This window comes from Oryctolagus cuniculus, chromosome 4 (assembly GCF_964237555.1).
Source record: "Oryctolagus cuniculus chromosome 4, mOryCun1.1, whole genome shotgun sequence".
Lineage (NCBI taxonomy): Eukaryota > Metazoa > Chordata > Mammalia > Lagomorpha > Leporidae > Oryctolagus > Oryctolagus cuniculus.
Genome location: NC_091435.1, coordinates 54,330,653 through 54,358,030, shown reverse-complemented (window position 1 = coordinate 54,358,030; position 27,378 = coordinate 54,330,653). Strand labels below are relative to the sequence as shown.

Here is a 27,378-nt window from a genome sequence, read left to right as displayed (position 1 = left end):
TCTGTTAAGCTTCTCACACAGAACTAAGGCCATGATAAGATTTGCTGCTTTTCCTTGTATATTACACCGTTTACTGTGCCCCCAGCTTACCTATAGAGGAAATGTTCCATGACCTTTCGTGGATGCCTGAACCTAAGGATAGTACCAAACCCTGAATGTACGGTGTTTTTCCCCATATATACATAACTATAACAGAGTTAAATTTTAAATTGGTCATAGTAAGAATTCAACAATAACTAATAATAAATTAATAACAAAATACTATAGCAAAATTTATTTAAAACTTACTAACCGCTTATTTCTGGAATTCTCCATTTAACATTCTCTGAAATCACAGATGAGGGGGGACCAGTGATTAGTGTCTGCACATATACTATCTCATAAAGGCAAAGGAGCAAATGTGCCCCATTCAAATGAGCTTGCAGCAGAGCTTGTAGGGGGCAGAGCACACCATTCTTTCACCAACAGAAGAAACAGCAATGAAAATGTAGACAGCTAAAGGAAGGTTCAGTTAGTTACAGCTTTCATGGTACTTATTTGGATGACTGAAAGGAGAAACAAAGGCATAGAGAGAGAACATGAAAGATAATAAGAGCAGTCATTTCACAAAGAGGAACTAGTTTGATGTGCTTAGCAGCACACTGAATTTTAAACACTAAATAATGATGACGTCATCACGGTCAGTAGTGAGTGATTTTATTAAAAACATTTTTTGCTGTGGTTATAATAACCTCCTCACATTAGCTTGAACCATGGGAAATCATTGATATTCAGCAGTTATTGGCTATATAAAAATTAACTTCATCCAGTTAAATCTAGTTGATCTCTCCTGGTATCCTGTCACCCAAAGACTCATCTCCCACATTAGAAAGTAGTTAGCTAGCCCTGAAGAAAAATTCCTTTGTAGCATTTCTAAATAGCAGTTTAAAGCCACTGCTGATTTGGATCGTAAATTCAGATTACTAACTGCAGAAAGGACCTTATTTGTAAGTAAGTTTATTTGTATAAAATTCCTGATTGTAAAATGAAAAGAGAGCCATACAGTAATTGGATAGAACTAGGCCAGGAAGTCAAATTTTCTCAGCCAATTTCGAGGCACAGTGATCATAACTCTGGTCATAGTAAATCTATGTCAGAAGCCAAGAGAACAAAAATTACATCGCAAAGAGAATTCTGGTAGGAAAAGGGAGGGAAATGAAACATGATTCATTAATTCACATGGCCAGTGGACCACAGTGCCAATGTCTGGCTGGAACTTCTAATACACAGCTCAGGGGTCTGTCAGATAGATAAAGGCTTCATTTTGCTCCAAACCCTTGACTTCCATCTGTTGGAAAACTGTCAAAATATTCTAATTTTATAAGAACAAGACATATCACTGCTACCTTCCAGAAAACTGGCTTAGTACATACATAGATCTAAAATGTCTCTAATGTGAATGAAAGCCCCTAGTGATTATTCAGTGCAAAATCAGGGTGATTCTGCCAATTTGTGGCCTATGAAGAGAACTGGAAAATAAAGACATACATTTCTCAATTAAATCAGAATACTCCCTTAACACCACCACCTCTGAGAGAATCTGAACAAATCAACAAAAGATAAGGTAAAGGCCATATACAACACTGGTTTAAATCTTTGCATTATTAGTTCACTAGCTGTGCAACCCTGGCCAAGCTACTTCTTCCAAATAGGATTTTTCATCTGAAAAATATGGATGATACCACCTCAAAATATGAAGATTAAATGATGCATGTAGAGCACTAAGCCCAGTGACTGGCATGAGCTGAAAGCTCAGTAAACGAACATTATTATTGGTTACTGAAGAGACTGGTCACATATCATGGCCCAGTTGGAAGGCTGAGTCATATCCAGGTGGCAGGCCACTGCTACTTCAGGGATTAACAGCACTAAGAGAGGCAGCCAAGGAGCAGGGGGTCTTAGTCCTTTTTTTTTTTTTTTTATCTTGCTTCAAGTTCCTTAGACAATTTTTCGCTCTACTCAAGTTCTTTAACTTTCAGAATAGAGCTAAAGAAAGGAGGAAATAAAACTAACATATTTAAAAGAGGAACAAACATATTTCAAGGGGAACTGGGAAGTTAAAAGATTGGAAATAAATGCAAAGCGCTGAGTACAAAAACATGAGAAAAAACTAAATGGTACTGTTAAATGTTAGGACATTTCTTTGCCCATCAAAGGGAAAATGTCAAAACAAGCTACAAAAATGCTAGCTTTGGAGTAAAGGGACATTTTGTTATCAGGCTGGGGCTGAGATCCAGGTGTTCATGATTCATGCAAACTTCCTAACAGTGATTTCATCTCATTTTTAATTTTTACAAGTCTCAATAGGATGTTTAATAAGTACACGCAAGTACGTGAAACAAAAAAGATTACAATGCACTTCATAAAATTTCAGTGAAAGTAACATATCATCTACAATGCTAACATAAAAGTATAAAGCCAGTATTACAATGTAAGTTACACTTATGGATATGGTCATTTACTTATTTTAAAACAGTATAGAGGAAAACAGGAGTGGGTTTAATACAGGCTTCTCATTTGTCGAGTGATCTGGTCATAGCAGAGTGGCCCAGAAGAACTGATAACTAAGCACCCAGTTTCACAAAGGGGATACACATTTCTTTGTGTGTTCTGCATCTTTATTCCACACCATTTGCACAACTATACAACACTGCAACCATCTCTTTCTTTCTCCACCCCACACTAAGAAAAAGCAGCAGACTATTTTCATTAATTTCTTTTTTGACAAAACATATGGAAAAAATAATGCTACAGACATATGTACATCATAATAGGAAGCAATCCTATTTTAATGTAATTTAAAAGGGGGGGTTAAAAACTGAAGCTACTAAAAGTGCTCATCTGAAGCTGGCAAATAATACTTCCACGTCCCTAATTTATCTAGCAGATTCATATAGTTGGGCTAAGACTTTAAAGGTTACTTTTCTTACTGATGTTCAAGATAATTAGGAGGTTAATTCTTAGGATTCAGACCAAGTCAATCTGCCCCATACCAGAGGACAACAGACTTAATTCAATCATACTTGGCGACTTTCTTTTTTTTCTCCTCATGTCTTGTATTTTGTTTGATGGTAGAAGAGAGTAAATAAATTAAAATTAGTTCTGAAGTTCTATTTTTATATTTTGCCTTGAAAGTACAGAACAAAACATTTAATTTCTTTAAAAATACTTTCCCTGCCAAATAATCTGGTTAGTTTTAACCGCTTTCATTAAAACACAGGCATGCAGAAATGGGGAGTGAGGAGGTTCTTTGAGTAAAAACACTGAAAAAATAAGATTTCATCTGGCCTTCCCATCATCACTTGAAGAATTGTTTGGTAGTTACATCATCAGGAAATAAAATACTATCCTCTAAGGACCCCAACCCTTTACAAAGAGAAAGAGAAGGTTTGAAGTCTAAAATCACCCTCCGGAGATGTCCAAAAAAAACGATCTCTCATTTCCCTCTCCCGCCTCCCCCCAAGCAACCAAATACAAATGTAACAAAAATGTATTTACAGAAGTTTACGTTAGAGTAACAGGATACGTATTTATTTAACATCCCGAAGCAGTAACAGAAGCGTTAGAGATCCAGAGAGAGAAAAGTTACTATCGGTGCCACCATGACCCCAAAGTCTTGCTTAACCCTGCAGGAGGGCGCTGGTGTCCCAGGGCTACTGCCCATTCCCTGCCTGGGGATCTGGGGAGAGATTGTCGGTTCACATCGCAGGGATGGGAGCGGGGCGCTGAGCTGCGCACTGCCGCCACCGCCGAGGGTCTGGCTGTCACCGGCGCCCCCGCCGCCCGCGCCGCACACGCGGAGCGCCTTATAAGGCAGCGCAGTGACGTAACGTCCATAGGCCGGGCGCGCTCGGCGCCCCGCTCGCATTGTTCGGGCGACTCCTGGAGCGCACACAGCTCGCTCCCAGCGCAGCGACAGCGGCCCCGGCCCGCCCCGCCCGGCCCCGGCGCAGGCAGCTCAGGTAAGCCCGGGAGAGCCGCTGCGCTCCGCCAAGGGGCCTTGCTGTCACAGCCAGGGAGAGTGTCCGCAGGTCGTTTTTAAAGTTGCCTCAGCATCACGAATTGCAGACAGGTTTCGCACAGCCCATCCAATGAGTCTAAGTTCAAGACCTTTTCCAGCTCACACAAAACTTGAAAGTAAAAGTTTTCTCTGGCGGGGAAGACAGCTTTGGGATTTAATTTCTGGGAGGTGAGGGCTGTATAGTACACGGGCTTTCCAAGTGAGCTGCACACCGAGTCCTGCCTGTAGGAAGCAATCTTTGGAAAAAGGGTGGGGAAATTACCCAGCAGGGGAACAGCTCTACTTCCTGATCCTACCTCTCTTCGGGACTTTAGCTCGCTTAGTTCTCACAAGAGCAGAGTGCGAAACACTGCCACAGCACAGGTCATTTCTTAGTGTTGGTTTTTGTTTTTCCGTCCCGTAAATCTTAATATAAAAGATTCTGAAAACACTGTTCTGAATAGTTATGAACTTAGGATAAGTTTAACCAAACAAATCTTTTTAAGCTTCAAAAAAAATCTTAAAAAATGCTATTCTCTTAAAAGCAGATGTCAATCTGTACAGGGGAGTAACTCATAATTTTGAGTTCTAACTTTCTACTTTAACTGCATGCAGGGGATAAATGACAAGTCACACTTAAAGCTGTCCTCTGTTTTGGATAATAATGCTTTATGTACAATATGGTAATTTAGAAGTGAAGCCTAAGAAATACCTTAATAAAATTATCAGTGGCATTTTGAACCATAATTAGTTACATCTAAACTCTTAACAGGCTATTGTTGTTAATGAACTCTTACAGTATATCTGTACACTTGGCAGATATTGAAAACCTACATAATATTTTACTTTTCAAAATAAAAAGCAACATAGGAATTAAACTAAAACTTACTGTGTCAAGTTTAGAACACTGGAATCAGAGATGAAAAAAACGATTTCTCATTCAAACTTTATGTGGTCTGAACATATACTTTAAAACAAAATTTAAGAGCTGTGACAGAATTACTTCCCTTAATTCATACACTGTCATTTATACTGATTTGCTCTAAAAGATTGAAATGTGCTTAATATTGCTGGCCCTGGAAAAACCATGTAAGATAACAGTTTGGATATGTAGAAAAATTTAATAGTACTATAACCATCTGAATCATGTGTATGTTACAAATTCATTTAATTTATATTTCTCAATGAGAGTTTAAAAAAGTCAGATATGAGATTTATCATTTGAAACACTGCATTTAAAAAAAAAGTGCTCAAAATTTGTAATGTATCTATGTATTTTAAGTAATTCCAAAGCTGAGTTTTCAAAAATATTTGACAATGGTGCCTACCTCTTTGTTTCATAGGAGTTTTTTTGTTTTGTTTTTGCATATTTTATTTGGAACAATACAGGACTTTGGTTTTTATATTACAAAAGAAAAATTATGTATTAGTTGGACTGAGGATAGGCTACCCAAACTGCAGGTTAGTACTGAGAAACAGAATTTCCCCAAAACAATTATTTCAAACCTAGGGAAGCCTACCATAATGAAAAGAGAGGGACCAACACCCAGGTCACTGTGGACAAGTATGGAACATGCAATAGAAGAGCTGTTTATTTGATACAAGCTGTAATTGGAACTGAAAAATTCCTCTTTGGGACAAAGGTATTTTGCTCTTTTGAATCTAACAGAGGAAGAGAGAAATAGAAACCATCAATTATTGTTTCAACTATACCCAAAGTACCATCTGCACCATAAACTATAACTCAACTGTTGAAAATCATAACCTCTATTAAAGCTCTTAACAGCTATGTCTGCAAGAGTGTGTCTTTTATTTTTTTAAAGCAGGCAAACATCAATTTTTAAAATTTTTATATAACACACTTTAATAGTTATACTTTTTTCCATTATTAACTTTAAAGCATGGTCCAAAAAATGACCACATGGTAAGAGCTCTTTTAAAACTGAAAGTTAAACATGATTATCCTGAGTACATTATCTCACAGTGGGCTCTCTCAGTGAGCATTTCTTAGTCAGTATGATGGAAAAAAATGCTTATCATAGAAAGAACATTAATTTTTACATTTCCAAACAAAGCACACAGATAATTTTATGCTTAGTAAGTTCATTTGCTCCTTTTTGGTGATTAGCCTTAACTGTTCAGCATGGGTGTATCTGAGTGTTATTTTCCTAATGCTGTGATGAAGTCTACAGTGAAAGCACAGATCAAGCTTTGACTCTAGTCTTCTTGCAGCTCATTAATTTACCTTTTCAAAAGCTGTAAATTTTGTTTTAGGATTCTCTGTTGCTCCTTCCCTTCCTAAAAAGTACATCTGATAATAAGTGAATTTTAAAAATAAAAATGGAAAAGGAAGAATAAAAATTCCAATAATACTTTTAAGTTTATGTGCTGTTCATATCATGTGCTTCAGGGCAGAGTGAATATTTTACAAAGTGAATAAAAAATACAGATCCTCTTATTTAAAGGAAAAGGGGGCAGCAAGAAGAGAACTTTTATAAAAGACTGGATATTGTGGAGTAATAATCAGAGGATGGAAAGCAGTGAGTTTCAACCTACTTCAGAAACTGAAATGCCCTGTTATTCACATAGCACCCAAATACATCCTTACCTCTTTTTTGGGGCATATCATTAATTTTAAATTATTTTGAGAGTTTACTTAATTTGTACTTGACTGTAAATTTAGCTTCAATTTAAACTGATTGTTTTATTTCTGTAAATTATGCTTATATAAGGATTTATGGATTTAAACATGAAGAGACACTGCATATGTAGCCAGCATCTTAAACTTTCAAAACAGTATATCAATGACTGCTGCTGCCAATCCTGTAGCCTGAGCCTGAGCCTCCTACTCAATTGCTTATGCTTCATGTGTGCTGCAAGGACTTTTAGAAACTCCTCTGGTCATTTTCTACTTTTAAGTGAAATGGAACATCCGTGTCTTGAATCCCTAATTCTTTGTGGATCATCAACACTGTTATAAGCCCATCCATAGCCTTCTTCTTCTTCTTATTATTATTATTTAAGAAAAACAGAGATGAGATCCTCTCTTCTTGACCTCTATCTGCCCTAACATTGCCTCTGGCTGGGAAAGCTGGGCAAACAAAGATGGGAAGGTTGGCCAAGGAAAGTCCCTTGGTTCTTTTTCAGATATGAGAGAAACACTCCCTCTTCAAGCTTGTTCTCTCAGATGCTCTAGCAGATTAAGCTAGGACAGCAGCAGTTTGAATTCTGAGCTGAAGAACAGGGAAGTTCACCTTGGCAGGGTACTTTCTCCAAACTGACCAATCTTACACTCCTATTCTCTACTGGCTCCCAAATCTATTAATTTTTAAAGATACAATTATTATTTTTCAACAAGAAATTTGAGGAATGGTGTGTTTGTTGAGGGTAGTAGTAAGGGCTGGCAAAGAACAGACAGGTAAGTGTATCACTGGAATAGATTGGGGTATAAATAGACATATAAAACCTTGTTTCTGTTTATGATAACTACTGATTTTAGTCTAAAGGACAATTATAATCAGAAAAAAAAACCACATATTACACCAGAATAGCACATATTCGACTTTACAGATATGAGTTTGAGACATACCTTGGTAAGTTTTACTATAATGGAATGTCCCGGGCCCCAGAGAGTACGTGTGTACAAACAAGGATATGGAATTAAAAGACAAGTCTATTCTCATATGAAAAATTCCAAAATCAGTGCATATATGAGTCTTCCAAAAGTTCATGGAAAATGTGTATTATGAAAAAACAATGCATGGATTAAAAATTTTTGTTTGCAAAGACTGTTAACTCCAGTTTTTTCAAGAACTTTTTCAAGTGTACACACATACACACATATGCACACACACACACACGACATGGAATTTCCACAGAACTTCAAAGCTGAAAGAGGCTGTGGAAGTCATCTGATCCCAATGCCTCACTTTACAGAAGAACTAATTAGTGTTTATGCTATAACTTTCACTGAAAACACAAGGCAAGAGACACTGAAAGCTACTCAGAGGGGAGTCCGGGACCCCTGCATCCTTGGGCTGCATCACTCTATTGGTTTTCCCTTTAATTAATAATAGGAAGAAAGGGGAATTGTAGCTCCCAAAGCAGCCCATTAAAAAAAAAAAAAAGTAGAAAGGTTCAAAGTTCTTGTTAGTATAAGCAGGGAGAGGGAAGAGGAAAGGGGCAGGTGAAAATCAATACAGTTCAATCAGGCTGCAACTATGAAAAAGGAACTAATGGGAGGACAAGAAAAACATAAATGTACTTAAAAGTCCGATGCATGGCAAGCCCACTATCTCCTTGAAAGGTAAGAGGTGCCCTAGAAAAAGTTTGTGCTCTGTGACCAAAGCTGTTTAGGTCTGAATTACTGACTTGAAAAACTGCACTCCCTAGACCTTCCCAACTGTTAGGCTTCCTTTCAAAACTCAAAGTGACTCAATGCCTTCAAAACAACCTCCCTGAAAAAATGCAGAAGTCACCTTGCTGTCAGATTGTAAACCCTTGGTGATACCTTGTTTTGCTTTCCTTCACACCACTGATTGCAAGGACATGACATTAAATTACACATTAACTACTTGCTTTTTGTCTGTCTCCTGGATTATAAACTCTTTCAGGATCCATTTTGCACCAGCTTTATCCCCAACACTTAGGAAAGTACCCAATTAGTAGGTGTGTCACTGGGACAATAAGGGTGTTGGATAAATCTGGAAAAAAAATCAGTTATAACCTAGAAGCTTCTTATTTGGTAAGAAAAGTGTTTCTGGATACAGTGGGCTAGGGAAGGTCCCTCCTTCTGCACTTTGTTCAGGGTCAGGAACTCAAATCTTGGCCACTACTGAAATAACCACATAGAACTGATTTACAAGCACAAAACAAAATTAGGCTCAGATTAAGGCCAGACAGTGAAATCTGCTTTGTCCTGTACAGCAAGTATCATGTAGGCAAACTAAGTCAGATGTTTCTCTGCTGTCTGCTTCATCCACTCACTCTAACTCCCTCTTCAAAATAATGAGATTGAAGGTGGTGAAAGAGTACCAGGTGAATCGCTCTGGGGCACGGAATGGACTCCAAGCAAAATATGGAAGAGTACAGTGTTTCGTCCTTAATGAAGGGTAGATTCCTATAAATTTCTCTAATCTCTATGACTTACGTGATGGCCTGGAAGGTACCTGAAGTTCAAGGAGCTTCCCTTTGCAATTAATAAATACCAGCAGATTGCCTTTTCTCAAGCGTACACTTTAACTTCAGAGTTTCTGTGGGTAGTCAATGCATTTGCCAGATTTTTCAGAAAAGTGAAATTTTCGTAATTTCAAGGTTAGAGAGCTCCAGTGCCAACCTGTGAAGCCAGCCTTGGGCTTGTAATTGTGTTCAACAGCAGTAAACATTTACTGGTGTCTATCAGGCACTGAGCTAGGCACAAGAGAGGGCAAAAGGTCCAGTGACTAAGTCCACCACACATGGCACCATGTCACTAACCCAGCTGTATCTACTAGCAATGACCAGCAGCGTTGCACTAAGGAGGACTAAGATCACCAGCAGCTGTTACAAAATGGTTTCAATCATAGTATCACCCCTGCTCTTTTTAATGGAATGATAAAGCAAAGCAGATAAGAGGTCAGCTGCACCTAAAGATGAAGATAAACCCTGTGGGAATGTTTTTAAAAAGCTAAAATGCTACAGTCAACTGCCAGAATCCCTTACTATTGAACTAAATTGATGTGGATAAATAGTGTTGTCTCAATGGTCAGACTACAGAGTAAATATGGGTCAATAAATCTGAGTTCTACACTTCTTGGCTCATCCATCCGTTCATTATGTGAGCCTCCTGCACTCTAGGTTTCCACAAACTTGAAAAAAGGGAACAGTGGGGCAGGCTTTGTGGTACAGAGGGTTAAGCTCCTGCTTGGGATGCCCACATCATATATGGTTCAAGTCCTGGCTACTCTGCTTCTGATCCAGTTCCCTGCTGAAGGAGGGGAAACAGCAGATGATGGCTCAAGTACCAGTATCCCTTGCCACCCTTGTGGGAGTCCTGGATGGAGTTCCTGGCTCCTGGCTTCAGACTAGCCCAGCTCTTGTCTATTGAGGGCATGTGGAGAATTCACTAGTAGATGGAAGATTTCTCTGTCCCCGTTTATCTGGCTTCCAAATACATACATAAATCTTAAAAAAAAAAAAAAAAAAGTGGTGGTGGGGGGAAACAGTGTCACCTTTCCTAAGTAACTCTCCATACTAGGTAAGGATTTAACAGTAGGCAATAACCCCTAAGGGGAACTCTGATCATACAGAGCAAACTATTAAAAAATGTTTTTTAACAAAAACAAGCTACTGATTGTACTATTACAGAGACAAGTCAGCTAAAGAAAATGGAGGTAATATGAAGAAAAGAATCCACATGTAAGACCAGGAAAGATTAACATAACTGCAGTACTTGAGCCTGTGAGAACTCTAAATCATTGTATTAGAGCAGCTTCAAAGTGAGGTCAGCCCTCCAAGATAGGCCATTCTGACAGAAGCAAATCTGTCAAATTTATTGTGTCTCATGGCCTACCAGTCCTGGGCACAAAAGTTTAAAGGTGAAAGTTTTCTCTCTCTCTTTTTGTTAAATGAACCAAAATAAAAACAAATATTTGAGCAGAGATCATAAGAGGAATGTAAAACATTTATCACATTTTGGGTTGACAAGACTTAAGTGGTTTTGTTAACTTTAAAGAAAAGGAGTGCATGGGAGGCTGTGGAAGTGCCTTAGTCTTAGCTTGTTTGTTAACCGGGGATGGCAGAAGAGATAAATCACTCTGTAGAGTTTGGTGAAAATGAATCTATGCTGCTAAAGGAAAAATTATATACTTTTTATCAAAATAAACACTCATTATTAAAAGAAATACATTGTGTCTGATGTTGCACATTATCCTTGAGGCATTCATAACTGACTATATGTAGACCTGCCAAATAATGGAAAGAACAACTTGGGTCAAATGATTTGGGGTTCCACTCATCTCCCCCAGAACTATGTCCCATAAGATTCTTCTTAAAGTCCCGTAAAATTCATTAGACTAAGCAAAGCTGTAAACAATCACAGGCAGTTAAGGCTCTCTTGCTAATTTCCCCCATCTGGATTTCATGTAAATTTGTCTCACTCACTGCATAGTTCTCCCTTCTCAGAAGTGACAAGACTAAAACTCTACTGATCTTCTTCTGATGTAATAACAAGAGTGAGTCAGCTCTGAGAAAGGGTGACAGTCTCCAAAGAAGTGATTCTTCTTACCTCTCGTCTGGTCATCATTTCTATCTGGAGTTCAAACCCTTGTAGGGGATTAAAAGGCTATCTTTCCTTGAAAAAGCTTAGTTGGTTTAAGAGCAAGATAAATACACCAAAACAAGTTATAAAATAGCACAAAACAATATAGAACCTCTGTGTCATAAAACTGTAAGGACTTGGGAACTCAGCAAAGGGAAAATCAGTCAGGGTTAGACAAGTTATAGAACATTCAAGAAAAGGATGGGAATTGGAATATAAGTGGGGGCTGCAGGAGCTACTCAACAGGGCACTCTAAAAAGGATGGCAGATTTATTTCTTGGAAACCTACTATGAAAAAAGAGTCTGAGGTAAAAAGAGAAAATAGACTTGAACCAGGATCAAGAACACCCCCACTCTGTTAAATCCATTATTTGGCCTTCAGAACTTCTTGGACTTTGGAAGGAAGAAAGGCATCTAATTGATTTCAGTTCTTAAAGGTTAAATGTGATAATAAAGCAGTTTGCAGGGTGCCAGGCCTCAAGCAGCTACTCTATGAAGAGTACCCATTGCTTGCTAGTTATGCCAGGCTCCCCAAAATGATGCCACTTTATCTGGTATTACAGTAGGATTGTGCCAGGCTGAGGTGTACCAGGGGTTGCTCCAATGCCAACAAAGTGCTTGCAGGATGCAACCCTGAAGAGCTCATGTTCTTTAGCACCTGTCATAGTAGAATAAAGGACTAAGCTTGTTAGAGAGAAGACATGTCTCTAGTGACTATTGTCAGCCACTCTGAAAAAAGAGGTTATCCTTTATCCTGATTCCCCTGCTTGAAAGTCATCCATCTTCTGCAAAACTCACACACCCATTCCTAAAGATGCCATCATCACCTAAAGAAACATGTTACGGAGGGGCTGGGTTGTGGTGCAGCAGCATGGGTTCGAGACCCGGATGCTTCACTTCTAATCTAGCTCCCTGTTAATGCACCTGAGAAAGCAGTGGAAGATAGCCTCTGCACCCATATAGGAGACCCAGAAGAAGCTCCTGGATCCTGGCTCTGGTCTGGCCCAGTGCTGGCCATTGTAGCCATTGGGAATAAACTGGTGAATGGAAGGTCACTCCCTTTCTAGTCTGTCTCCAACTCTGCCTTTCAAATAATGAAAACAAATAAATCTTCATGAAAGAAAGACAGAAAGACGGAAGGGAGGAAGGGAGGAAGGGAGGAAAGGGAAAAAAAGAAAAAGAGAAAGAGAAAAAGAAAAAGAGACATGTTATGGAGTAAAGGACCTAGACAGCAGGTGAATACAAAATCCTTAAAAGCTCTACTTGGAATCTCCATGTTTTACCTTGAAAGTTCTATGCCTCAATGGCACACACATTAAAAGATAAATCTTAACAACTTGGGCTAAACAGTCTAGAACAGATTCTAGACATACACAAAAATAAGAATCCCCTCTTAGAAGGTAAAAATTTAAATACATCTCCTCTAGGTGTTAATTTCTCAGTTTAATTGTACTTTCAATTTAGCATAACATTTTAAGTGTTGGGACACTAAGATATACTTCTTTTACTTTTACCATGTACTTATATCCTTGAATGATGATGAACGTTTACCATATAAAGAGCCAAAAATAAATCTGAATCTCATGGAATGCCAATCAAGGTTTTCCATATAGTCACGAACCAATGTGATTTAAGAAGCCATAAAATCTCTTGACATATGAATTCGTGAACAGTGTCACACAGGAAAGAAGGGAGGAAAGGACTGTAAAGGTTGTCCATGGGAGAGGAACAGGGGAGTAGTTGAGGTACTGAGATTTGAGGATAATCGAAGGTTTTGTAAACCTTGGGGATGAAATGGTATTGCTAACCCCATGTAGCAGATGAGGTGACAGATATTTGAGGCAAGGTCAGATAATAAGTCATTAGCAGATTGTGGTCCAATATTTCCCACCTACTGGACACATGGCTTTCCTGAATGTGGTTTTTCAATTGTTTAAGAACTGCGGTTTTGCTTTTTGTGTTTAGCTGTGAATGAGTAAATTTTAAAAGTGAAGATAGGGAAGTCAGTGCTTTAATCAAAAACACTTTATTCAACTACTAAAATGTTTAATAGTTTGCTCTTAAATTGACATCGCAAGGTAAAACATGGCTAGGGCATAAAATGAGTTGATACTCAAATAGTACATATGAGGCACACTAACTTTTTAAAAAACTGTGCCATTAATAGCACATTTCTCACAGAGATAAATATAATTAAATAGGTGAAGTGGAATATAAATTAAGTCTCTACTCTGTCCTCTAGCATATCTGTTGCTGACCACTACAGTATCTTGAGGGAATTGCCTCCTCACTTCTCAATCTTAATATTATGTAGAACATATTCATCTTAAAAGAATCCAACTTACAGAAGAGAAAGTGGGGTCAAAATTTTATGTTTATGCATTCTGTCTTCTGAGTGCTCACAAGTGACGGAAAAGGAAAACATAGCCCCAGTGCTTTCTGGACTATCAGCGAAAGGAAAATTAAACAAGGCTCCGATGTCCAGAATAATTTTAATTTTTACAATGCACGCAAAAGAACATGCAAAATACAGGCCACAAGAAATATGTTCATATGTTCCTGAAGACTCTAGAGTAAAACTTCCACCTGTCCATAATTATAAGGAAAAGACAGTCCCAGTGCTTTCTGGACTATCAGGGAAAGGAAAATAAGGCTCCGATGTCCAAAATAATTTTAATTTTTACAGTGCACATAAAACAACATGTAAAACACAGGCCACAGAAACATGTTCATATGTTCCAAAAGGCTCTAGAGTAAAACTTCCACCTGTCCATAATTAAGCTTTACATATGACCCAAACCTGAGCTCTTCAAAGATCATGAAGAGACAAACTAATCATCTTCATTGTGGTTCATGGTCTGATTGCTTGCTCAGCAGAAGTTAGGCCAAACCTCAACCTTCATTCCTCCAACTGCCCTAAGCCTCTAAATACTGTTAAATGTATTCCATTTTCCTATTTTCCCTTATTCCTAGTTTACTGATTAACTACAGCTAAAATGTTAGACACAATATATATACACAAATGCCAAGTCCTCTGTAAGGATCAAAATATTTCACTTTTTATATTCTTTGGGCTCTATCCACTCTGTTTCTATGTTCATATGACTTCAGTAGTCACAGTAAAACATAAGTCTCTGTTGTAGTGGTTTCTAAGTTTCTGAAGTTTGATTTTCCCACTAACAATCTAGGAAACGTTTGGTTTCCCAAGCATACCATGTTAGCCACTGCCTCTGTGCAGGCAGCCAGACTACAAGGAGGTGAAAACCAGTGAACTCATCCACTCTGGCACATGGCTGGTTCCTGATTTGCCTTTGATGTTAAATCTGCTGAATTAAACATCAATTAATTAATGTTAGCCAAATAAAAGAGGAAAGCCTTTTGAAAAAAATACTTTCAGAAATCAGGGCTTAAAAATTCTTTTTGGCTCGAATAAGATCTGGAAAGGATACACTCTTTGCAGTTGTTTTAAAAGGAGAGAATATGGGTGGGTTAAGGCCTATTTAGATACCACGTGGAGTACCAGTTTGAGACCCAAGCTACTTGGCTTCCAGTCCAGCTTCTCATTAATGCATCCTAGAAAGCAGTAGTAATGGCTCTAATACTTAGGTTCTACCACACAAAGGAGAGACTTGCGCAGTTTGAGGCTCCTAGCTTTGGCCTGGCCCAGTCCTGGCTGTGGCAGCAGAGTGAACCCATGGATGGAAGACATTTTCTCTCTATGCCTTTCAAGTATGTGAAAATAAGCAAATAAATATTTAAAACAAGAAACCCACCAAATAAATGTGAACAAAATGGAATTATACTAATCCTCAAAAATATCTATTTGCAATATCTGACTCAAAGTTCATGATCTGAGAAAAAAGGGACCTATGGAGATTAAAAACAAAAAACTTAAACAGCTGCAGCAATATGCTTTTGCAAAAAATTCCATCTCTGCTTCTTTAATCCACTAAGATACAAAAAGAATACCTAAATATACATGGATTTTGAGCAGTAAAAGAAATACATATAAGTATTCCTAATAAAATACATACAAACACATTTCTAAGAGTGTATAATGTTATGCCCTTTAAGTCTGACTGAGAAAAGGCTGACTGTTAAAAATATTTTCCGAGAACTTTAAGTTCCTTGAAATGTTCTACGGAAATGGTATTTATGACAAACCCACCCCCCTGGGGAATGTGAAATGTTATTACTGGCAAAGTCACCATTTTTTAAGCCATCCAAAAATAATTATGAAATTTATGCCAAATGACTAAACTTGCTACATTATTACAGTGATTAAGAGAATATTTGCTAATGTCTCGTGACCAAGGCTAAAAGTAGCTGTGACAAAACAGCAGCTTGCTAGTGTTAGTGATTTTCTGTCTTTGACAAGCAGCATATTACAATTTACAAATCCCTAAAGAGAATGGTGCATGTGGGCCCTTCAAAAAGGGCAAGGAAATAGAATTCGAAGTTTATTTTGGTAACAAAAAAATCTTAAAATCCATGCATAGTTTTTTCATTATATGCATTTTCCATGAGCTTTTTGAAGATCCCTCACATGCATGGATTTCAGAATTTTTGCCCCAAAAGAAACCTGCCTTTTTAACTACATTTTCCAAAACTTCCTTGTAAAACACAAGATGAGTGTATGTATTTGTTGATAATGAGAAATAGAACTGAGTAAAAATCATATTGGCATTTTGGCTTTGCCAGTTTTAAGTAGGATCTTTGGCAAATTATTTAACTTCTAGGAACCTAAGTTACAAAATGAAATCAGTAATACCTGCTTCCTATGAGAATTCCCTGGACTAACATAGCATATGACATATAATAGTTGCTCAACCAATGCTGTTATTCCCAAACTATAGAAGGGAGGGACTACTACATGTGTCTCATTTATAGTTATACACTTATTTCCTAACACTGTACCTAGTTCAAAAGCAGAGCAAGTATTTGTTCAAATATTTAGCAAGTATTTATTGAATATCAATTAAATACCAGGGACTGTTCTCAAGCTGGAAATAATGCACTGAATAAAACAGACCAGTGATTGACCAATCATTGATTAAAATGTACATGTACACATATACACACACATATACACACATGTCTCTACCTGCATGAAGACACAGCCAGTAATCAAAAGCAAATAAAATGTAGCGTACCAGATAGTGTTAGAAGAGATGAGGGAGAGTCTGGTGGCTCCCTGGGGAGACAGCCAGTACAAACACACACAGGTCATTGTGTTTGAGGGACAGCAAGGAAGCTGGTGTGGCTGGAGAAGAGGGAGCACAGGGAGAGTTGCAGAGGGGTCACAGAGCCAAAAAGGAGGGCACACAGAGTGCAGGGAAAAACAAGTGAACACCAGAAACAAGGGATGTGAGAAAGAGGAAATTCTTTTGAGGCTAACACAATGTCTGGGTTTTCTAACTCTGTAAAGACAAAGGTTTTGCAGTCAGTGAATTTTTATTTTGATCTGGCTATTTGTACTCTTTGGTAAATTATGTAATTTCTCTAAATTATAGCTTTTTGATTCTCTATCTGTAAAATGGGAATGTAATATTTACCCAATAAGGTTGTTATAAAGATAAGTGAGATCAAGTGCACAGAGTAGACCTTCAATATGCTGGGTTTTTTTCTCTCTGTAAACCAACGCACACTGTGAATTTGAGTATTCTTGCCAGTCCTAGGGCTACCACAATGATAATCTCACGTAGGATTTATTCTGTCTGGGCCTCAGTTTCTCAACTAAGAAGATAATGCAGGTGCTATACACAGACATTATAAAAACAGATATATAACCACCAAGGTGCTTCCAGTAATCAGATAATCTTACTGTTATAATTTATCTTGGTAATAAAAAATTCCAAGATTGCAAAAGTATATGATTCCCGTACAAGTAATTTCACTTTAAAAATCCTATAAATTTACAGGAAGGTGTTTAGCCTAAGGGTTAAGATATCTGTACTCTACATCAGAGTCCCTGGGTTCAGTACCCAACTCTTTGGCTTTTGACTCCAGCTTCCTGCTAATGTAGACTGTGGGTGGCAGTAATGATGGCTCAAGTAATTGGGTTCTTGCCACTTATGCAGGAGACTTGAATGGAATGCTTTGGTCCAGCTCAGTCCCAGTCATTAGGAAATGAACCAGTCTCTATGCTTCTCAAATAAATAAAGTTTTAAAAATCTACAAATCAAAAATTTTTTAGCCATGAAGTTGTAAAGATTTATTTAGTTATCATGTTGATTTTTATTTCCCTTTTTTAAAAAAACTGATTGATTGATTTGAAAGGCAGAGTTAAAGAGAGAGAAAGAGAAATATCTTCCATCGGCTGGTCCACTCCCCAAATGGCCACAATGGCCAGACTGGGCCAGGCTGAAGCCAGAAGTCAGGAGCCTTATGCAGGTCTTCCACATGGGTGCTATTTTCCCAAGTGCATTAGCAGGGAGCTGGACTGGAAGTAGAGCAGCCAGGACTTAAATCGACACCACATGGGATGCTGGTGCCACCGGCAGTGGCTTTATCCACCGTAACACAGTGCCCTCTGTTTCCCTCTTCTCTAGTTTAAGAGCATTGATCTAGTGGAAAGGTCTCCAAGAACTGTTTAACTGCAAAAAATAAGGTGTTGAGCAATGTTTATAATAAGCTGTTTTATGTAAGAGAAAGAGTAAGAATCTTTATTTGTACTTGCTTGTTTGCTCATAAAGCAACTCTAGAGAACATGTAAGAAACAGTGTTTACAGTGGGGAGATGAAGGATGAGGTGGGAGGAAGACTCTTCATTAATATAGAAATTTTAAAATATAAATTACATATTTAGGAATACAAACCTAAAATCCAGCACTGGACTTCAGATTTCTTAAGGAGTTAAAAGAACCCAAATAAAATGCAAAGTTTAATTATACAGCAGTTTCTTAGGCAATTTAGATATCCTTCAACTTGTTGCTTTTGTATTTTCTTCTTTAGAGCTCAAAAAACATTATAAAATATCCTCAAAGACTATTGATGGCTTTGATTAAGGAAACTGAACCCAGCAATATTAACTAAACCCAGCAGTAAAAGACTAAGAGTATCTGAACCCAGCAGACAAAGTGTATGTTCACACTTAAGAATGCAAATCAGGGGTAAAAGGTGAGCAGAATATAAGAAAGGCTCTGAGAAAGTCAGCTGTCAGCACCCCTTCTGATATGCTGGCACTTCACTGGATATTGGACATTCAAAGCATCATTCTCTTCCAGGAAGGAAGGAGAGCAGTGGAGTAGATCTGTGAACAAAAGAGAAATGGGAAATAGTGGCTGATCTTAAATACATTTGAGCAGCATATAATGAAGAGATGTGAATGCCAGAGACAACACAAGGAGATCTAACAAAAGTCTTCCCCAAATTAAACGGACCCTAAAATAGTGATCCTCAACTAGATTTGATTTTATCTCCCAGGGAACATCATCCCTATCAGTAGCTGTGTTTTGATTGTCAAAACTGGAATGGGGATATTGGGCTACTTCTGGCATTCAGTAATGGCCAAGGATGCTGCTAAAAATCCTACAATGAATGAACAGGACAGCCCTACCAGGAGAATTATTCAATCCAAGATGAGAAACCTGAAATGACAATCACTATGGCTAATCATGAGCACAGTTGGAAAGACCCATGGACAGCCTGAAGGGAGACCACAGTAATCAGATCATGTGATAATGTCTTTCCTTCTAGTATGAATTCTGAGCATTCTTCCCTGGGATGATCCCTACTTCAGGATAGCCATTGGAGCTAAAGTACTCTTCTATGTTGCCTCACCATCCTACATTTTTCTTTTTCTTTTTTTTTTAATATGGCAAGCAAGTAGCACTTTGTTTTGTTTTGTTTTTTGACAGGCAAAGTTAGACAGTGAGAGAAAGAGAGACAGAGAGAAGAGTCTTCCTTTTCCATTGGTTCACCCCCGAAATGGCCACTACGGCCAGTGCGCTGCACTGATCCAAAGCCAGGAGCCAGGTGCTTCCTGCTTCCTCCTGGTCTCCCATGCGGGCGCAGGGCCCAAGCACTTGGGCCATCCTCCACTGCCCTCCCGGGCCACAGCAGAGAGCTGGACTGGAAGAGGAGCAACCGGGACAGAATCCGGCGCTATAACCGGGACTAGAACTCGGGGTGCCAGTGCCACATTAGCCAAGTGAGCTGCAGTGCCGGCTGCAAGTAGTACTTTTATTTATTATTGTTTTTATTTCTATATTTAATTGAAAAGAAAAACTGTATATTTCTGGCCTATAATGTCTTAAAAATAAATTAGTATGTATTTCTCATTATTTTGCCTTTTTCTTTCTAATTTTCCTTATTAGAAAGTCAGAGAGGTCCAAACAGAGAGCACTTCCACCCAAAGGTTCAATTGCCAAAGGCCTACAGGATGGCAAGGGAGGTGGTGGGGCAGGCAGTGTTTGATAACAGTGCTGAAGCCAGAACTCAGTCAGGTCTGTCCCACATGAACCCAATCAACTGAGCCATCACTGCTGCCTCCCAGGTTCTGCATAAGCAGGAAGCTGGAGTCAGGAGCCAGAGATGGGAATCAAGCCCATGTACTCAATTACGCTGATATGCAGCACAGGTGTCTTAATCTCTAGGTTAATTGCCTGGCCCCAACATGACATGTAGATATTTCTGTACACTGGGGAATTGTTCAATCAAGCCAATTAACATATTCATTATCTCACATAGCATTTTCTGGCGCTAAGAACTAAATAATCTACTCTTCTGTCACTCACCATCCCTACCTTTAATGATTACTGACATGTACCAGGCCAGGCAGTATGTTAAGAGTTTTTTATAGATTAGTTTTTATTTAATCTTCAGAACAACACTACTGTGAGGGAGGCTCTGGTGTTATCTACAGTTTACAGAAGAAAATGAGATTTATAGGTTAAACTGCTTGTTCAAGTCACACAAGATCAAAGTGAGCAAGCCAGAATTCACCTCTAAAGACTGAATTCTTTGAGTCTGGTCTCTTACCCTGCACCACCCTCCTCTCTCATATTATTCCAGTGCCTTTTCCCCATTGGTCCTCAGGTGCTGATGAGAGAACATGCTCCCTGTCAGTCATGCACCTGTTCTCCTGTCACTCAGCTGCCTTCACTGTTTACTACTATCTCCTATGAGGGAAGTAGGGACAACCACATTCTAAAGAAGGCTACCATGAGGCAAATGGACAAGATACAGAAGAATACAGATAAAAGACTAGAGAATCAACTATAGAAAGGGGAAGGAGGAATGGAGAGATTGATAAACAATGAAAGCATTAGGAACCTGAGGACAAACTGGAAAACACCATCACTGTCTCCCACTCAAAGGTGGCTCTGCTTGACAGGCAGCAGGAGACATTATCCGAAATACAGGAACACACATCGGGTAACCCAAGACATTACATGCTGAGTACCTTTTGAAGGTTGCTCCTTAGAGGACAGGGCAGGCAAGGGAAGGCATCATTGCTAGATGGGGTAGGCCTAGATAGGCCCTTAAGAATCAGGGAGACATCCACCTGAAGCTTTTAGTCTGACAATGATGGCAATGACCTAAAATCTCACTTTGTTCAAATTAGGATAGTGTTGTTGTTATTTTGTTTTTGGCATAGCAGCAGTCAAAATATAAAATCAGCAAAAAATAAAGAACTGTTATCTGAGGAATATTTTCTATATAATTAAGAACCTCAATTGAGGAATGGGTGGGAGAAAAAAATTTTTTTCCTTCACTTTTTCTTTTCTTTTTTTTTTAACTTTTATTTAATGAATATAAATTTCCAAAGTACAGCTTATGGATTGCAATGGTCCCCCCCCCCCATAACTTCCCTCCCACCCGCAACCCTCCCCTTTCCCTCTCCCTCCCCCCTTCCATTCACATCAAGATTCATTTTCAATTCTCTTTATATACAGATCAGTTTAGCATATGTTAAGTAAAGGTTTCAACAGTTTGCACTCACATAGAAACACAAAGTGAAAAATACTGTTTGAGTACTAGGTATAGCATTAAATCACAATGTACAGCACATTAAGGACAGAGATCCTACATGAGGAGTAAGTGCACAGTGACTCCTGTTGTTGACTTAACAAATTGACACTCTTGTTTATGGCATCAGTAATCACCCTAGGCTCTTGTCATGAGTTGCCAAGGCTATGGAAGCCTTTTGAGTTCACCAACTCTGATCATATTTAGACAAGGTCGTAGTCAAAGTGGAAGTTCTCTCCTCCCTTCAGAGAAAGGTACCTCCTTCTTTGATGACCTATTCTTTTCACTGGGATCTCACTCGCGGAGATCTTTCATGTAGGTTTTTTTTTTTTTTTTTTTTTTTTTTTGCCAGAGTGTTTTGGCTTTCCATGCCTGTAATACTCTCATGGGCTTTTCAGCCAGATCCGCGTGCCTTAAGGGCTGATTCTGAGGCCAGAGTGCTGTTTAGGACATCTGCCATTCTATGGGTCTGCTGTGTATCTCACTTCCCATGTTGGATCATTCTCTCCCTTTTTTATTCTATCAGCTAGTATTTGCAGACACTAGTCTTGTTTATGTGATCCCTTTGGCTCTTAGTCCTATCATTATGATCAAATGTGAACAGAAATTGATCACTGGGACTAGTGAGATGGCATTGGTACATGCCACCTTGATGGGATTGAATTGGAATCCCCTGGTATGTTTCTAACTCTACCGTTTGAGGTAAGTCATCTTGAGCATGTCCCGAATTGCACATCTCTTCCCTCTTATTCCCACTCTTATATTTAACAGTGGTCACTTTTTAGTTAAGTTTCAACACTTGAGAATAACTGTGTATTGATTACAGTATTCAACCAAAGGAAACCTGTTAAAGTGAAATGAACACTATGAGAAATGGTGACTTGATCAGCCCTTGCCCTGACTGTTGATGAACAACTTAATACGCTATCCCTCTTAGTATTTTTTTGTTAATTTGTTCTACTTAATACTTTTGGTTGGGAGAAAAATTTTAAAAATGATTAGCATCTCTAGCATAGTAGTGTATTCACTGTTACTGTTTTTAAAAAGCTCCTTCTTGATGCTCTAATATATTTAAACAAGGCAAAAATTCTGCATAAAGGGCAAAAATAAATATTTCAATAGATTTTTTAATATTACATATTAAAATTGGGGATGAGGTGTGGCACATTAATGGTATTAAATGAACCTTCACCATCTAAAGGTCCTCGCAAGAAGGCTCCCTATCTTACCAACAGCATAAAAGTGGATAAATATAATACAGGCTCTAAGTATTCACTCTGGTACAGATTTACACATTCTGTCCTTATTGTCACTGCCCTGTTAATTTCCATTTCCTTTCCCAAACCCAGCCTGAGCTCTTTTCAGGTCTCTACCTGGCTTTTAGATTAGGCTGTGCAGGCTATCTTTCCCAGCCCAGGACCCAGGAATACCTCCTTTGGTGTTAAGATGCAGCTAGTCTCCTTGTAGCTTCATTACACCAAGCTCTGTGCTGTGGGCACACAGAATTGCATTTTCAAGTTCTGGAATCTCATCTTTTAGCAGTTTTTCTTTGTAGGAGCCCCTTTGTCTCAGTTAACTTGTTCTTTGCTTTTAAAAGAGCAAGATTTGTCCCAATCCTGGACCCTCTGCTCAATTTGAAGATTCCATAAGCTCTTCTCAGAATCTAGTTTCTCTGCCAACAGCTCCCAAGCTCTTTATAATCAATAGACCATCTGATTATTTACATCTATTATTCTAGTTCCCCTGACCTCTGGGGAGACAAACAAGATTGTTCAGATGACAAAGTCTTTATTCTCAGTGCCCCATTTTTATCACATATTCTTCTGACACCAAGTTAAAGCTTCCTTCATCATTTCATGCCTTATTTTTGTTTCATCGTAAAGGAGAATAGTAACCCAGCTAGTTGAAGCTAGACCCATTAATGATGTCTCTCAATGATCTCAATGATGTTGACAGGATCTTCAGTAACAAGGACATAAAGCAGACACAGATGTACAGTCATATTCAGCTAGCAGATGCCAAAAAAAGTGTTACTGTTCTAGATCTTGCTGACCAAGTCAAATGAACTGAACATTACATTAGGGCTGTGGTATGCTGTAGCTATAATTTTTACAAAACCTTTGACTTGTGAGAAAAATAAAAGGAAGCAGCATACAAGGAATAAAAAAGACTGGTCATAGCTATTTTTATGAGTGCTTCTGAAAAGTCCCATTGAAAAAAGCAGGGTGCAGAATAAGAACGTAAATTATAGGTCTAATTACCATGAATCTATCTCGAATTAAGGAAGCTTTCCAATACATTCCATGCAATTATTCTACAAACTACTACAACTCCATGATTATTTAACTAGGAACATTAGTGCTATCAACACAATACAACTATTAAAATTACCATTAGACAAAAACTGATAGAGTGGGAAAAATCATAATCAAACTACCAAAATTTAGCCATGAGAGGAGATATGAAAATGAATAAAGTAGTGTCATGAATAGTTTTTTGTGTAGTAATCAACATGTAAGTAAGAAAGAAAAAATAATGTTTTAAACTAGCTCTGAAGCAATGAAAACAAATACAAGAATTGAAGCTCATCAAAGTAAAAGGTACATACTTAGAACTAGGATGAAAGTTAGCAGTATTTCAAACATCTTAAGACCAAACAGGTTTTGGTGTCATCAAACTATTTGGCTATTTAAATAGAGAAATTATAAGCTAGAAACAGTTTTGGTCTTTGTAAATATATAGGTAGATTTTGAAAGAAAAAGGTAAACTAACAAATAAGCAGTATCTCACATATGGGGCTCATTGTATTCATTGTGCTCACTGTACTTGTTTCAAAAGGATCTGAAATGAACTAAATGTCAGTGGAACTGCATATCACCCTGGATGAACCTATCTTAAAAACCAGGCAATTCAGTGCTTTCCATGCTTTCATTTCAAATTGTGGTTTCAAACAAAACACAATGTTTTGTGGAGATGGTTTTGTCATTCAGGATTTTTCTAAGGAATAGGAAGGAGGAAATTTGAAGGCAGGGAAGCTTCTATCTATTAGTGGGCAGCAAACAACTGGCTTTTTTAATGATGGAAACATCAAAGCAGTGACTAAACCAGTGAATCTGAGGACTTCATCAGGATGAAGCAAAGGACTGACTAGTAAGAGCAGAAGAACACAGGGTGACAGCATAAACCCAAAGCTTTTCTGGAGAACATACTTGCCATTTATGTTGTGTTGTTGTTATAAAAGATTTATTTATTTGAAAGGCAGAGAGGCAAGGAGAGAGAGTGACAGCAAGAATGGATGAGAGAGACAGAGAGAGACAAAGAGATACACCTTCCATCCACTGGTCCACTCAATACTTGATTCACCCAAGTGGTTGCAATGGCCAGGGCTGGGCCAGGACAAAGCCTGGAGCCAGGAACTCCATCTAGGTCTCCCACATGAGTTGCAGAGGCCCAAACATTTGGAACATCTTCTGCTGCTTTCCAAGGCACATTAGTAGGGAGTTGAATCAGAAGCATTGCAACCAGGACTTGAAATAGTGCTCCGATATAGGATGCTAGCCTAACCCACTGCTCTACAACACTGGCCCCACCATTTATGTTTCAATTGTCTATCCTCCAGAGAAATAGTTCCTAAAGCATGGCCCCATTTAAGAGGTGCAAGGTCAAAGTAGTCTTCATTATCAAACAATCTGCATTCTCATTCTCTCAGAAGTATACAAGCAGTTTTCCAGAGGCTACATGATGTGTAATGACATCAATGTTCTGCAACTATTGGCATGTGTAAAAACATATCTGAGGAAACAGCTGTCTTCAAGTAAGCCAGACATTAGAAATTGCAGAAATCTGACACAATGCAACTTTTCTCATTCAATTTGTTCTTTTAAAAAAATTTTCTCATAAGAATATGCTTATAATGGGTTTCTTTGCTAACTGTTTTTAAAAAGCTTAATCTGATTTTCTAATATAGTAAATACAGATTGATAAAACCTACACATTCAAAAGCTATTTAGAATCCTCAGTAATTTTTAAGAGTATAAAAAGATCATAAAACCTAAAAGCTTGACAACTTTTGCTTCATAGCCCATTTTAAATCATGCTGAAACTATCTTCTATTTCCTAACAGCCTGCAAACTTTTCGAGAACAAAACCCTTCCTCTCCTCTTCATCTCAGTACAGCTCAATTACTAACCATAGTCCTTTGTCATCTATAAATTAAATGAAGAAAAGTCTTGCCATATTCGTAACATCAGACACTTTAAATTCAAGACCCATCTCATGAATTCAGTGATTTGTCTCCTTAAAATGACAGATAAGAAGCTAAGAACTTTGAAGTTGTCTAATATTTACAAATTGATTTCTGCAGCTAATGGAAAGAGTACAGTGTCATTAATAGCTTGTGGAATTGATTTTACTGCCTGATAATCACCCTAAGCTTGTTTATATGGGTCAATTGTCAAAAAAAAAATTGTTAAAGTAGAAACATAACTGATGTGTTAGGGTCATCAGATTATACAAGAGTACGTTAAAAAGTTCATGGGTAATGCATACTATGAAAAAATGTATTATTTCATTTTTAGCATCAAAATAAACTTAAAATTCTGTTTTCCATGAACATTTTGAAGTACCTTCACTGATGAATATTTCTTTTGCAAGTTCACTTGTCAATAGCCTGTTGTTTGTGTAATAAACAAACCTACTGTCCAGTACAGCTGTAGACTCTGAGGAAATTGAAGAACCTCATCTTTATTTGAAGAGTTGAAATAACCAAAGGAAAGTGATGGGCTAGAATGTGGACATTTACCTGCCATCCCGGGTCTCCTCAAACATGCAGGCAGACAAGAGTTCTAATGCAGGGACTTAAAGGGGAGAGAGAAGGAGCTATTCTAAGGCTCACACTGGTTCAAGTCCTGGCTGCTTTGCTTCTGATCCAGCTCCCACCTAATAAGCCTGGGAAAGCAATGGAAGATGGCCCAAGTACTTGGGCTTTTCCCCCCACTCCCAACCCTCAACATGGAAGACCGAATGGAATTCCAGGTTCCTGGCTTCTGCATGGCCCAGCCTCAGCCACTGCAGCCATTTGGGGAATGAGCCAGCAGATGGAAGATCTCTTTTTCTTTGCCTGTCCATCTCTCTGTAACTCTGCCTTTCAAATAAATCTAAAAACAACAACAAAACAGAAAACAAGGTAGACTTAATAATGTACATAAGAGAACATTGATGGGGAACTTACTTATACTTCATTTTCAGAAATGCCTAAAACCATGTACATGATTAACACCAGAGTATCCTCTTCAAAAACAAATAAAACTACTTAGAACAATTTTACAGTATTTCTTCACAGAATGGTCTGTTTTTGTTCATTTTTTTATTAATTCAAAAACACTGATTTGTTTCCCTCCATGTGTAAAGGTTCTGTTGCAGACACTGTAGAAGATATAAATGAATCAGACACTTAGACACTTGCCTTGTTCTCAATAAGTTTATATTTTAATAGGGCTGATTATGATGTACATAAATAAACAAAAATCTAAAGTAGTGAGAACTGTAAGATAAATTCTTATATGTGACTGGCATTATAGCATTTATACATGCCATCTGTTTCATATGTGTTATATGATGCATATTACCAACAATATCTCACATAGAGGAGATAAAATAGACACACATTTGTGTATGACATATTGTATATAAATAAAAACTGAAAAGACCCTCTGAATATGTAATTTGTAATGAAGAACCAGTATTATGGTTAGTACCAAAGAACATTCAAGATGACAGATGTGATGTTTTTGAAGAAAAAAAAAAAAAAAACCAAGGAACTGGTGCTGTACATAATAATAGTGATAAACCACAGTAAGTTATAACAATTCTATGCCATAATAGAAACTCTAAAGAAAAGCTGTAATAAGACATTGCTTTCAGCCAGTTTGGATTTAATTATGTCACATTTATGTCCATAAAGCCAGCTTCCACAATCTGTTTTTATTGGACAGGATTCAGTGAATGTTCCTATAATCCTGTGGTGTCAGTATTTGAACATGAATATAAATATTCTAAAACAGTAGTCTTAA

General features: G+C 38.1%; 2 protein-coding genes across 17 annotated transcripts in view; one reads left to right on the top strand and one right to left on the bottom strand.

Annotated features, from left to right (window-relative positions):
* The window catches only part of CMSS1 (cms1 ribosomal small subunit homolog), a 407,069-nt gene that overhangs the window by 341,018 nt on the left and 38,673 nt on the right, over positions 1–27,378 (bottom strand). The gene's annotated exons all lie outside the window — the stretch shown is intronic.
* The window catches only part of FILIP1L (filamin A interacting protein 1 like), a 299,778-nt gene that overhangs the window by 246,837 nt on the left and 25,563 nt on the right, over positions 1–27,378 (top strand). For 2 of the 9 annotated variants that reach the window (XM_017347157.3, XM_070071977.1), the window contains exon 1: positions 3,698–4,001. The exons of the other annotated variants lie outside the window; for them this stretch is intronic. The gene's annotated coding sequence lies outside the window, so the exon portion shown is untranslated. Of the gene's footprint in view, positions 1–3,697; positions 4,002–27,378 lie in introns of those variants that run through there. 9 annotated transcript variants of the gene reach the window in all.